Below are 13,908 nucleotides of genomic sequence, written 5' to 3' on the forward strand. Positions count from 1 at the left end.
TTGTAGTGCAACAGAAAAATGCAAGGAAAGATATGCAAATATGTAAGGACAGTGCAGATAATGCAATGAATGAGGGATAATGCACAAAGACACACAAGACACATATAGATTAGGTCAAATATAGGAGCAAAAACCCAAAAAAAAAAAAAGAAGAGAGCAAAGAAATTACTTAGGGTTAGGGTTTTGAGACCGCATAGTGTGTGAGGACGCGGAGACGAGGGAGAGAGGCTGCCCAGTATGTCGAGAGAGAAGGAGCAGAACCAGAAGAGAAGTGGAAGAGCTCCCCTTTGCCGGAGAAACACGTCGGAGTGAACGAGCTAGGCAGACGAAAGAGTCGCCTGGAAAATCGCCTAGGGCAAGACAGGGTCGAGAGAAAGAAAAGGAAGAGATGATAATAAGCGGATCGATTCGAGAACCAGTGGATTTAGGGGTTTAAGACGGGTTTTAAATTCTCAATCGATCGACCGATTGATTGAGAACAAGTGAATCGATCGGTCGATCGATTCACGACGCTTCTGTGAGAATTTGAACAGGCATCTCAATCGATCCAACGATCGATTCAAACGGGATAAATCGATCCATTGATCGATTAAAATGCCTTCTGTGAAAATCTCGAGTACGTGTTCTGTGGTTAAACGAAAGTGCGTCGTAATCGATTCATTGATCGATCCAAACGATCTGAATCAATCCATTGATCGATTCAGATGCTCTCTGGAGTGAAATGTGAACCTCCCAATCGATCGACTGATCGATTGGGAAGTCTGATATTTCTGCATTTCTAAAAACCTTTCAGATCCAAGTTTTGGAAATGCACAAATAATTGTATATTCCTCTAAAAATCACGAAACTTGGTGTAAACACTATTATGTCTCATATTATCAAGGAAAAATAAAGGTTGACAAAAAGTGACACTCCCTAAACAAGATTTACACAAAATTAAAAATTGTTGAAAACATCAATGATTCGAGCGAGTCTTATCAAGGTTTCAAAAATAAGTATGGTGCTTATGGTGAGTTTAAAAATTTCCAATCATAATCATAGGGCAACGTGCACATGATTTGTACACGTGCTTTCCCTATGATTGGACAAATTAATGTTTCATATGAAAACCACTTTTCTTAACCAAAATAATGCATCATAACAAGCATCATGACCAAGATAATGTCCCTAACCTCTCACCCCATCTAAATCATATTAAGAGGACAATCCTATGTTCTTGTGAGAGGCAATGTTAAGGTGAATAAAATTTAAAGAACTCTACCTATGAAGTGATCATGGAGGATGTGATTTAATCAATACAACACATTCCCAATTCCCTTCTAAGAAAGCTAAATTCAACTTCGGGAAGAGGTTTAGTGAAGATGTCGGCTAAGTTTGATTTTGATCCAACATAATTTAAAATGATATCACCTCGAGTGACATGATCACGAATAAAATGATGTTTAACTTCTATGTGTTTCGTTCTTGAATGATGAACGGGATTTTTGGTCAAGTTGATTGTACTCACATTATCACAAAGAACTTGAACATTGTTATAAGTAAGTTTATAGTCCTCTAGAGTATGAGTCATCCACAATAATTGTGATACATACTCTCCCATGGTAATATATTCCGCTTTGGTTGTGGAAAGAGCTACACAATGTTGTTTTCTACTTGACCAACTTTCCAAAGAGGACCCTAGAAATTGACAACTGCCACTCATACTTTTGTGATCCAATTTGCATCCGGCATAATCAGGATCGGTATAGCCCACTAGGTCAAAAGTTTCGGTTCTAGGATACCAAAGACCAACATTTTGAGTCCCCTTAAGATAACGAAGAATTTGCTTAACGACACCTAAATGTGACTCCTTGGCACAAGATTGATACCGTGCACATATACCTACAGCAAAAAGTATGTCGGGTCTACTAACCGTAAGATAGAGAAGACTCCCTATAACACTACGATACACCTTGGAATCAACTTCTTTCCCCTCAACATCTTTATCCAATTTAGTACTAGTGGTCATGGGAGTAGATATTTCCTTTGCATTTTCCATTCCAAATTTCTTAAAGAGCTCTTTGACGTATTTAGATTGATGAATGTAAATGCCTTCTTTTGTTTGCTTAATTTGTAACCCTAGGAAAATGTCAATTCACCAATCAAACTCATTTCAAATTCACTCTCCATATGATTAATGAATTCATTTAAATAATCTTTATTTGTAGAACCACAAATAATGTCATCAACATATACTTGGGCCACAAACATATCATTACTACTATTTTTCAAGAATAAAGTGGGATCAATTTTTCCTCTATGAAACCCTTTTCATACTAGAAATGTTGACAATCGTTCATACCAAGTCCAGGGAGCTTGTTTTAGCCCATATAAAGCCTTTTTAAGTTTATATACATGATTTGGACACTCCAAATTTTCAAACCCCGGTGGTTGCTCAACATATACTTCTTCTTTTATAACACCATTCAAAAATATTGATTTTACATCCATTTGGTACAATTTGAACCCCTTGTGACCAGCAAATGCCAACATCATCCTAATTGACTCCAATCTTGCTACGGGTGCATAAGTTTCATCATAGTCTAACCCTTCTACTTGATTGAAACCCCTAGCAACCAATCTAGCTTTGTTTCTCACAACTATCCCCTTATCATCAAGTTTGTTTCTAAAGACCCATTTTGTATCAATAATCGATTTGTTTGTAGGCCTAGGAACTAAATCTCAAATTTGACTTCTCTCAAATTGAGATAGTTCATCTTGCATTGCTAAAATCCAATCGGGAGCAAACAATGCATCATCAATGGTTTTTGGTTCTATTTGAGATATCAAGGCGACTTGGCTTCCTTCATTTCTAAAGTAAGATCGAGTTCTCACTTCTTGAGTGATGTCTCCTACTACTTGATCTAAGAGATGATTTACATGAATCCTAGTAGGTCTTGATTCTTGATTTATTATAATTTCAGGTTCAAGTGGCAAAGATTCATTTTTCTCACCATCACTTTCTTAATTTTCTTCTCCTTGATGATCTACTCCATCCAATGCTAATTTCTCTAACTCAAAACGTATTTCTTCATTGTTTGTTCTTATAGAGTTCAAAGAAGGATTTTCTTCAAAGACAACATTTAGTGATTCTTCAACTAATTTTGATCTTTTGTTGTAAATTCGATACGCCTTGCTATGACTTGAGTAACCTACAAGGATCCCCTCATCCGCCTTAGCGGAAAACTTTCCCAAGTGATCTTTGGTGTTTAGAATATAGACCTTACACCCAAACACTCTAAGATGCTTAATTATAGGTGGTTTACCAAACCACAACTCATGAGGTGTTTTTCCTAGAAACCTATGTATTAATGTTCGATTTTGCACATAACATGACGTATTAATTGCTTCGGCCCATAGGAAACTATGAAGTGAATATTCATTTAACATGCTCCGAGCGACCTCTTGCAAAACCCTATTTTTCCTCTCAACAACTCCGTTTTGTTGAGGAGTCCTAGGGGTGGAAAATTCATGTTTATATCCTTTTTCTATACAAAAATTTGTGAATCTATCATTTTCAAACTCACCTCCATGATCACTTCTTATCTTGTTTATCTTATGGGCCTTTTCATTTTCTACTCTATTACAAAAAGCAATCAAGGTATCTAGAGTTTGATCCTTATGTTTCAAGAAAAACACTCATGTATATCTAGTGTAATCATCCACAATCACAAAGCAATATCTACTACCATTTAGCAAAATATATCTACTACTATCAAATAAATCCATGTGAATGAGATCCAAAGCATTTGAGGTACTTACAACATTTTTACCTTTATGAGTAGCTTTGGTTTGCTTACCCATTTGACATGCATCACATATTTTGTCCTTTTGAAACTTTAACTTTGGCAATCCTTGCACCAACTCCTTCTTTGAAAGGTTTTTGATATTCTTCATGTTGGTGTGAGCAAGTCTCCGGTGCCAAAGCCACATCTCCTCTTCTTTGGCCATGAGACACTTAGCAAACACATTAGTAGCACCAAATAGTTCAACTTGATAAATATTCTCTCTTCTATGGCCTATGAGAATATTGGTGTTTAGTTCACTATGCTTGATTAGGCATTGAGATGAGTTGAACTCAACTCCATAACCTGAATCACATAGTTGACTAACACTTAAAAGATTAAAGGCCATACCTTTCACTAATAGCACATTTTTTATTACAAATTTTTCCGAAATTCTAATATCTCCTATTCCTATAACTTTTAATTCACCACTATTACCAAAAGAAACGGTACCTTTACTTTTGTGTCTAAATGATGAAAATTTTGATGAGTCCCCCGCCATATGCTTAGAACATCCACTATCTACGAACCATGTTGTTGGATGCTCCCCCTCGGCACATGCCTGTTTAAACACAATAAACCAAATGTTTTGGTACCCAAACCTTGGGTCCGGTAGCATCAATAACAAATTGCTTGGATACCCAAGCTTGAACAAACTTAACTCTTGAAGCATGATTTCTACTAATTAGATACATGAATTTAACTTCCTTATCTTGTGATTTAAAACCTAGTCCCGCTTTGTTGTACACACCCCTTTGAGCTCCTAGAATCATGTTTAAATACTTTGAGCTTGAAGTAAATTTTTCTAGAGCACATCTAAGATCATCAACTTGTAATTTCAACGATACATTTTCCTTTTTAAGATCATCAAAATCATTTTTTCCATTTTCATGAAGCATGCAAGTTTCACATGATACAATTTCATTTTTAAGTGATTTCAAGTCATTTTGCAATTTCTTAACCTTCCCTTTTGATTTAGCTAGTGCGTTGGTTAAGCATGCAATGGTGGCATACATCTTATCAAGCTTGGGAGAAATTACCTCGTCATCACTAGATAATGACTCACTTGAAGACTCCACATCCTCTCCATGACTATCTTCATCTTCACTATCTTCAACATGGCTTAAGGCCATGAGAGCCATGTGCTTAGAGCTCTTCCTTTCATCTTCTTCCGATGAGCTTGATGATGAGTCATCCCATGTGGCTTTTAAAGCTTTCTTCTTTTTCTTGATCTTTTCCTCTTGCTTCTTCAACTTTGGACACTCTGTTTTGTAGTGTCCCTTTTTCTTGCATTCATAGCAAATAACATCAGTATTAGTCTTAGTATCCACAAGAGATTTACCTTTTCTCTTTTCATCATTGAAAATCTTCTTGACATCCTTTTTGTCAAACTTCCTTGAATGTCTCATCATTCTTCGAACAAAGTTTATCATTTCACTAGATGATAGCTCTTCATCACTATCACTATCACTATTTTGTTCAGATTCTGAAGATGACTCCTTCTTCTCCTTTTTCTTTTCCTTGTGCTTCTTTTTGCTCTTTTCACCTGCAACCAAAGCTATACCTTTCTCTTTGTGGCTTGTGTTAGCTTGCTCATGTAATTCAAGTTCACAAAATAATTCATCCAACTTTACTATTGACAAATCCCTTGATACCTTATAGGCATCCACCATGGATGACCATAATGAGTTTCTTGGGAAGGATTTTAAAGCATACCTTATGAGGTCTCGGTTCTCTACACTCTCTCCAACTGAATGAAGACCGTTTAGGAGTTCCTTGAACCTCCCATGTAGTGAACTTACCGTTTCTCCCTCCTTCATTGTGAAATTTTGGAGTTGGTTTATCAAAAGATCTCGATTTGCAATTCTTGAATCCTTAGTGCCTTCATTTAGCTCAATGAGCTTATCCCATAAATCCTTGGCACTCTTGAAAGGTCCAACCTTGTTGAGTTGTTCCGAGCTTAATCCACATTGAAGAGTCACAATCACCTTTGCATTTGCTTGAGCCTTCATTTTTTGTTCAACAGTCCACCTTGATGATTCAAGCATTCTTCCATTTTTGGATGGCACCGTGAATACCTCCGTGATTGAGAACCACATGTCAATCTCGGTCATAAGATAGTGTTCCATGCGGCTCTTCCAATACGCGAAATTACTGCCTTCATAGAATGGTGGTCATGAAGTACTATGTCCCTCCTTCAAAGACATCTTGTAGCTCTTTAACTTGTGCTTTCTTGGTGATGAATCCTCAAAAGCAAACCAATACTCTGATACCACTTGTTAGGATCGGTTGAGCTAGAGGGGGGAGGGGGTGAATGACTCACTTCGTTTTCTTGATTTTGCGCAGCGGAAACTCGAAGGCAATGCTAACTCGGATATTTACTTGGTATCCACCTCCCCAAGGAGGTGACTAGTCCAATGATCCACACCACTCACACTCTTCCACTATCAAAACCCTCCTTCTCGGAATCACACCGAAGGTGGAGAAACCTTACACGGTTACAACTCTCCCTCTCCAAAGTAAAGGATCACACTCACCACAATGAAGAAGAAAAGAAAGATTACAGGCTTTAGAAAGGCTTCTTCTTCGCTGAGTGAGATTTGAGAAAGTAGCGAGAGGGAGATTCTAAACTTGAGCACTTTTGAAGATCTTAAGCACTTGAGAGAGTTGAGACCCTGGAGAGCAATGGAACAGTATTTCCTTCTTTTCTTATCTCTTTTCTTTTTCTTCCATGCCTTTAAACGTTGAGAAAACTAGCCGTTTCTCACGTAGCCGTCGTCGTGAATCGATCGGAGTCATATTTGGATTGATTCATAAGTATCCGTTGGAAACCATTGTGTCACAATCAACGGCTTAGATTGCTTCACTTGAGTTTGAATCGATCGACGCAGTTCTTGAATCAATTCAGACCTCTGCTCGTGAAATCACAGCTCTGTGAATCGATCGCCCGATCAATTGAGTAACCTCAATCGATCGGCTGATCGATCCAGGGGAAATCTGTGCTTCGCACAGAGGCTTCCTAGATCGATCACTCGATCGATTGGATTGCCCCAATCGATCGGCTAATCGATCCAGAAGCATTCTGTGCTTCGTACAGAAGCTTCCTGGATCGATCGCTCGATCGATTGGATTTCACCAATCGATCAGCTGATCGATCCAGAAGCATTCTGTGCTTCACACAGAAGCTTCCTGGATCGATCGCTCGATCGATTGGATTTCCCCAATCGATCGGCTGATCGATCCAGAAGCATTCTGTGCTTCGCACAAAAGCTTCCTGGATTGATCGCTCGATCGATTGGATTTCCCCAATCGATCGGCTGATCGATCTAGAAGCATTCTGTGCTTCGCACAGAAGCTTCCTGGATCGATCGCTCAATCGATTGGTTTTCCCCAATCGATCGGCTGATCGATCCAGAAGCACTCTGTGCTTCGCGCAGAACCTTCCCAATCGATCGGTCGATCGATTGGCTTCCTTCCAATCGATCGACTGATCGATCCAGAGGTATTCTGCCTCACAGCCGTGTCTAAATCGATTTCTGATACGTGAGGGATCATGCATCCAGCTTTATGACCTGCAGGAACTTCTCTTGCCAAGAATCCGGTCCTTGACCTTCTTGGACTTCTCTTGCCTTGCATCTGGTCTTCTGACCTGCAAGGATTCTTTTGCCAAGAATCTGGTCCTTGACCTTCTTGGACTTCTCTTGCCTTGTATCCGGTCTTTCGACCTGCAAGAACTTCTCCTGCAAACTCACACTGTATGTTAGATCCAACGTATTAATCTAAACTTAAATAATTGTCAACACATTGAAACTTCCAGGGCATGATTGCACCAACAATGAACACTGCATCATTTTCCTCAACAACAGAAGCTTGTTGAGATTCATTATAAACGAGAAGTTTGATTTACATAATTGGTAGTAACATGTATGTAAAAACAAAACAACTAAAAATTGTAAAACAATAAACATGAAGGTCAATACTTAGAGTTACTCAAGGAACATGAATACTTGCAATCAAGCAAGGGTTAGCAACTAACATAGAAGCTCAGTAAACTGAGAGAAAAAATATCTCTGATGACATAGTTCAAAACCAGAAAAACTGAGACAAAACAGTTTATCAATACAAAACAATATAATACCATGTAGTAGATGAAGTTTGGAATTGGGTGGTCTAGAACATCCAAGTTGGCAGCTTTATCAAAAGCATTGATGAACATCTACAAAACCAAAAATTAGGATTCCATGCCAAGTCTCTATAGCATTTACAAATCATGACAATCAGAAAAGGCATTCTTATAGTTAAAAGTCACCATAAATTTGACCAAATCAAAAGGAGCTATAATAATGAAGCATTGTGCATTCATAAGAACGTACTGTAGCATCATACAAGGGTTTTTTCCCTCAAGATGGATGGAAATATTTTGACACTTTGCATGTTTGGCTACTAATTTTAGATTACCCATAAACTAGGAATTGGATGTGGGTCAAAACCAACAAACATGTAAACACAAAAGACTCGAAAAGCTAAGACCCAAGCCTTGCCTTGGCTAAACTGGATATAGGAGTAACACATGCAAACTAAATAACTAGAGGCCAGAAAAAAAATAGTGCATCTATTGTTAGAGTGTATACTGAAAGCCTAAGTTTTTGTAAACATTTATTTTGAATAAAGAATCACATTTGGTCAAATTGTCTACATTTAGTTGTAGTTGTTCAATTAATTTATATTGTAGATAACATAGTATGTGGTGCCACATACAGAAGATGATGTTATCAGTACCTTATAAATTATAAACAGTAGCTCACGACCAAAATGGAAAGGAACAAACCATTGGAAGGTCGTAGTGTAATTAGGAATTAGTTTATCTTGACTATATAATTACACTAGTACACTTAGAGTGTATTGAGTAGGACCATTAAAGGTCGTTTCTTTTATACTGACTTTATAAAGAAACAAATACCTCAGTTATTATGGAAGTGTGTGCTCTTAATCCTAATATAATAACAAGCACATATATTTGATATTTATTTCTTTAATTTATTAATGGGTGAGATTTAGTTCGATGAATCAATAAGCCCGATAAGTTGGGAAATGATATCACTTATAGTGTGTGTTGTTTATTATAGAAGGAAACTATGTCCTAGTAATCTAGGTTGATAATGTCCCCAAGATGAGCTCATAAAGATTGTCATGTTAAACACTGCAGGTGGACTTAGTCCGACATGACGATAAGGTTGAGTGGTACTATTCTTGGATGAAGATATTAATTAAATGAGTTGTCAGTAACTCACTTAATTAGTGGACATTTGACATCTTAAACACAGGGAGACTAACACACTCATGATAAGAAGGAGCCCAAAAATGTAATTTGGGATTGGTGCGGTAGTTCAATAATAGTTCTCTAGTGGAATGAATTATTATTGATAAAATTAAGTTGTGTGTTTGGGGCGAACACGGGATGCTTAATTTTATCGGGAGACCAAAACCAATTCCTCCTCTCGGTCCCTATCGTAGCCTCTTATTTATAGAGTACTATACCTACCTATACCCACCTTCATACCCATGATAAGGGGGTCGGCCAAGCTAGCTTGTGGTTCAAGCTAGGGCCGGCCAAGCCTTGGTTCATGGGTGGCCGGCCCTAGCTTGAACCCAAGCTTAGGTGGCCGGCCCCCATTAAATTTAAAAGAATTTTAATTTTAAATTTTTCTTATGTGGAAGATATAATTTATTGGAGAGAATTAAAATTAAAATATCTCTTCTACAAAAGATTAAGAAAAGAGATTAGATCTCTTTCCTTATTTGTAGATAGGAAAGATATTTTATTTTTTCTCTTTGTAAATTATTCACATGTTGAAAAATTAAAATTATAGAAATTTTTTTTTATCAACCATGAAGGGATTTTAAAAGGAAATTTTATTTTTTAAAATTTCCAAAGACAAATAAGGAATTTTAATTGTCGATTGAAATTGCTTTGTTTGCCCTTGTTGATGTGGCCGGCCAAGACATGGAGTTTTAAGAAATTTTGTTTAATTTTTCTTAATTAATTCATGTCAAAGAAAGTTAAGGAAATTTTATTGTAATTAAATTTCCTTATTTACCAAAGCTAAGGAATATAAAAGAGGGGGTTGGGGTGCCTTCATGAGATACAACCTCTATTATTCTCTCCCTCTTTTCCTTGGTGTTGTGGCCGGCCATCCTCTCTCCATCTCTTCCTCTTTGTGGTGGCCGAAACCCTCTCTTGCTTGGAGCTCTTGTGGTGGTCGGATACTACTTGGAGAAGAAGAAGAAGAAGAAGAGAAAGCTTTCATCCCTTGGAGTTTGGTTGGTGTTTTTCTTCATCCTTGGTGAAGCTTTTGATTTGGCCGAACCTAGCAAGGAGGAGAAGAAGGTGCTTTGGTGGTCCTCATCTTGGAAGATCGTTGTCCACACAATGTCCGAGGTTAGAAGAGGAATACGGTAGAAGATCAAGAGGTCTTTCTAGAATGTATAACTATTATTTTTCCTTTCCGCATCATACTAGTTATTTTTGGAAATAATACCAAATACAAGAGGCATACGATTTTAGTGTTTCGAATTTATTTTCGATATAGTGTTCTTTTGTTTTTCTTTTCCTTGTGATTTGATTGTTCTTTTCGGTTAACCTAAAGTTATTTTAGGAAATTAAATATTAGTTTTCCTTAAAAGGTTTTGTCTAGTCGGTGGTGGTTGCTCCTATATCCAAGAAGGTCATGTGCCTCGCCACGTCAGTACTGGAAACTAATTTTGGAAATTAATATTTAATGAAATTAATAACCTAGGTGATTTGGATCGAACGTGTTAAGTTCCGCAGGAGATCCAAGTCAAAACCTAAAAGAACAAATAGATTAAACTTTGGATCAAACGTGTTAAGTTCCACAGGTGATCCAAGTTTAATTTAAAAGAACACATGGTAGCTAGGAAAAGGTTCAGACCTTTGTACAAAATTTTTGTACAGTGGAACCAATAGATTTTCCGAGTAGCAACCAACATCTATGACACTAATTAAAATCCCCAAAACATGTTACTGAAAAAATAATGATATATATTTTTTAATATCTCTAGTTCACATAAGAAAAAGCGCGTTGATGAGACTTAATCTCCAAAACATGTTATAGGAAAAGAATGATGAAAAAAAATTGAATATCTCTAGAAAAAAAAATTGAATATCTCTGGTACACATGTTCACAACTGTGAAAGTGGAAAATGTTTCCATGATACATTAACACTCGTAAAATGGGGAGTTAAAAATACAGTATCAAGCAAACCTGCAAAGAATATCTTGGCAACAATGACCATGGTTGGGACTGGCTTCCATAACAAAACCAACTATAGAGAGATCTGCATACAATTGAAATAAAATGCTATCACTAGAATGCATAAAACTGTGAGATCTTAAAGGAAAAGCTAATGAACAGCTGAAAATCATGAAAAATGAAAAAGGGTAACTATGAATAACACTACATATAAGAGATGAAGAGATCGAGCAGGATAATGAAAGTTACGCTATCTAAAAATTTATCAAAAAACTGGGGTTGTTTAAGAGAACAAAAAAATTGAGGCCTTCGACCTTACAAAATAATGGACCAAGGAGGATCGGAAAAATAAAATCAATGAGCAAAAAAATCATTCACATCAAGGCACACAGTTCGAATCACCTAGAATACCAACAACAGGAAGTAGGAAAACCAACGACAGACAAGGTGAAGAATTACCAAGGGGGACGAAGAAAAGCAAGGAGGATCGAGAGGATAATACCTTACCCTCACCCACCTGAGAGCTCTGGGAAGGAGCGGCGGCAACAAGGAAGGCGTCGTGCTCCGTCGGATGATGGGGCTCTAGCGGTAGTGAGGCCATGTGAGATGGTTGGGAAGGCGAAGGGAGAAGGAAGAGCAGTGGAAGGGAAGAGCCCCGTGCAGTCGCAAAGTGAGTAGCAGAGGAGACGGAGGAGAAGAGTTCGACAAAGGCATCTGTGGCTTCGATAGGCGTCGGTGAAAACAGTCACGCGCGACTGAGAGAGGAGGTGGGGAAAAAAAGTTAGGGTTATAAAATAGTTTCCGTCGTCTTAGACACCAAAACATATACATACACAACAATTTAATAAAATTGTTGTCTATTACTATACAAACAATATTAATAGTTATCAACAACCGTTGTACCAAAAAAATAATCTCAAAAATAATGATTTTAAAAAATTGTTATTTTTGACATACATAAGACAACAGTTTATTAAAAATCGTTGTATTTTACAAAACAAAAATATCCAACAACAATGGTTTTCAATAAAATCATTGTTAAATGAAAAAAAATAACAATTTTTTAAAAACTATTGTTTATTAGGTGTGATTGTATCTCAAATTTCTTGTAGTGAATAAACAACAGTTAATTAAAATTGTTGTTGTAGATAAAAAAAAAATAAGTTCATAGACAACAGATTTAAAAAACTGTTATCTTTAACATATATAACATAACAGTTTATAAAAATTGTTGTCTTTTTTCAAGAAAAAATAGTCAACAATAACAGTTTTTCGTAAAACCATTGTTAAAAAGAAAAAAGACAACAGTTTTTTAAAAAATCGTTGTCTATTAGGTGTTGTTGAATTCCAAATTTCTTGTAGTGAACCTATGCTGACTGGAAATCCCAAGAACTAGGTTCAAAGGGACAACTAATCTGCACTGACTAGACACACTATAGGGGATATCCCAATGAAACAGTGACTAGACCAGGGTAAGCCGATGGACTTTTAATGATCAAGAAGAGTATATGGCAACTTTTGAGGGATCACCAATGTGAGAAAGAAGTGGGGCCGCTTCGAAGAGAATTGGAGGCACAATTCTTAGAGTTTCTCACAGAACCAGACATGTTTATGGCCAAGAACAAACACACTCATGAGAACTGACTTGTATCATGAAGAGTCTTGGGTGAGATTTGCCACTGTTTACACAGACGACAGAATAGTTCAAGGACATCGTGTCTACTATCAGCCAGTAAGCAACCAGATCTTCACGAGGGAAGGTTCAAAGGGTAAAACCTACCTATCCTGTACTTGACTCAACTGTTGAATGCTATCACATACCCTATCTCCATTCATGTAGGGGATTGTTGAATATGTGTGAATGGAGAAGAGATGGAAGAGGATAAAAGCTCCATTGTGAATGAGACTTTAGTCCCACATTGGGAGTTTCATGGCATATTGGTTGGTTTATATTGATTCACATGCATTGAGAATGTGAACAAATGCACGAGAGAGGCTCTCTCTCACGTTGGGTGCGCAAGGAGGGTACAAATCTAAGGCCCGGATTGCACTGAACCATGTTGACTCGTGTGCGGGCACGACCTACGCGTGTCGAATACCGGACCGATAGGGGAAAAATTTGCCCAAGTGGAACAACCAAAATTTTTCCACGTAAATCTTTTGATGCTGTGTAACGGATGCATTAAATTCAAGATTAATGCAGAATCAAAATGGTCGAGTGATAATGAGTGAATCAGTGGGTGTTTCACTGCTCGGCGAGTAATGGTCATTAATTGACCATAACGTTGTTGTTGATCTGAGCTCCTATATAAGGAGGTTGCGATCATAGGCAGAGGACACACAGCAACATAAGCATAAGCTCTCCACCTTCGTTCCCCTCCTCCTCTGTAGTGCAACTCCTGCTCGGCAGAGTGCCTGCAATAGAAATTGGGTGTCACTCAGTTCGCCATGACCACTAGTGTTTGGTGGGAATCACGTTCAACCGTTGTATCCTAGGAAACAGACGACCATAGTAAGCCTCAAAGCACAGCCATAGGTGGGCGAATCTGTTTCAAGGAAACTGTGTCAATCGCAGACATCGATCTGCAACTCAAAATCCGAACGACCATCTGCTAGACCTGTCGCTCTGCAACGCTAATCTGCCAGACCTGCCGCTCTGCAACGTTGATCTGCCAGACCTGCCGCTCTGCAACGCAGATCTACCAGACCTGTCATTCTGCAACGCGGACTTGCAGCTCTATCGCTCTGCAACGCAGACCTGTTGCTCTACAACGCAGACCTATTGCCCTGCAACACAGACCTGCCGCTCTGCA

This window comes from Zingiber officinale, chromosome 9A (assembly GCF_018446385.1).
Source record: "Zingiber officinale cultivar Zhangliang chromosome 9A, Zo_v1.1, whole genome shotgun sequence".
Classification (NCBI taxonomy): domain Eukaryota; kingdom Viridiplantae; phylum Streptophyta; class Magnoliopsida; order Zingiberales; family Zingiberaceae; genus Zingiber; species Zingiber officinale.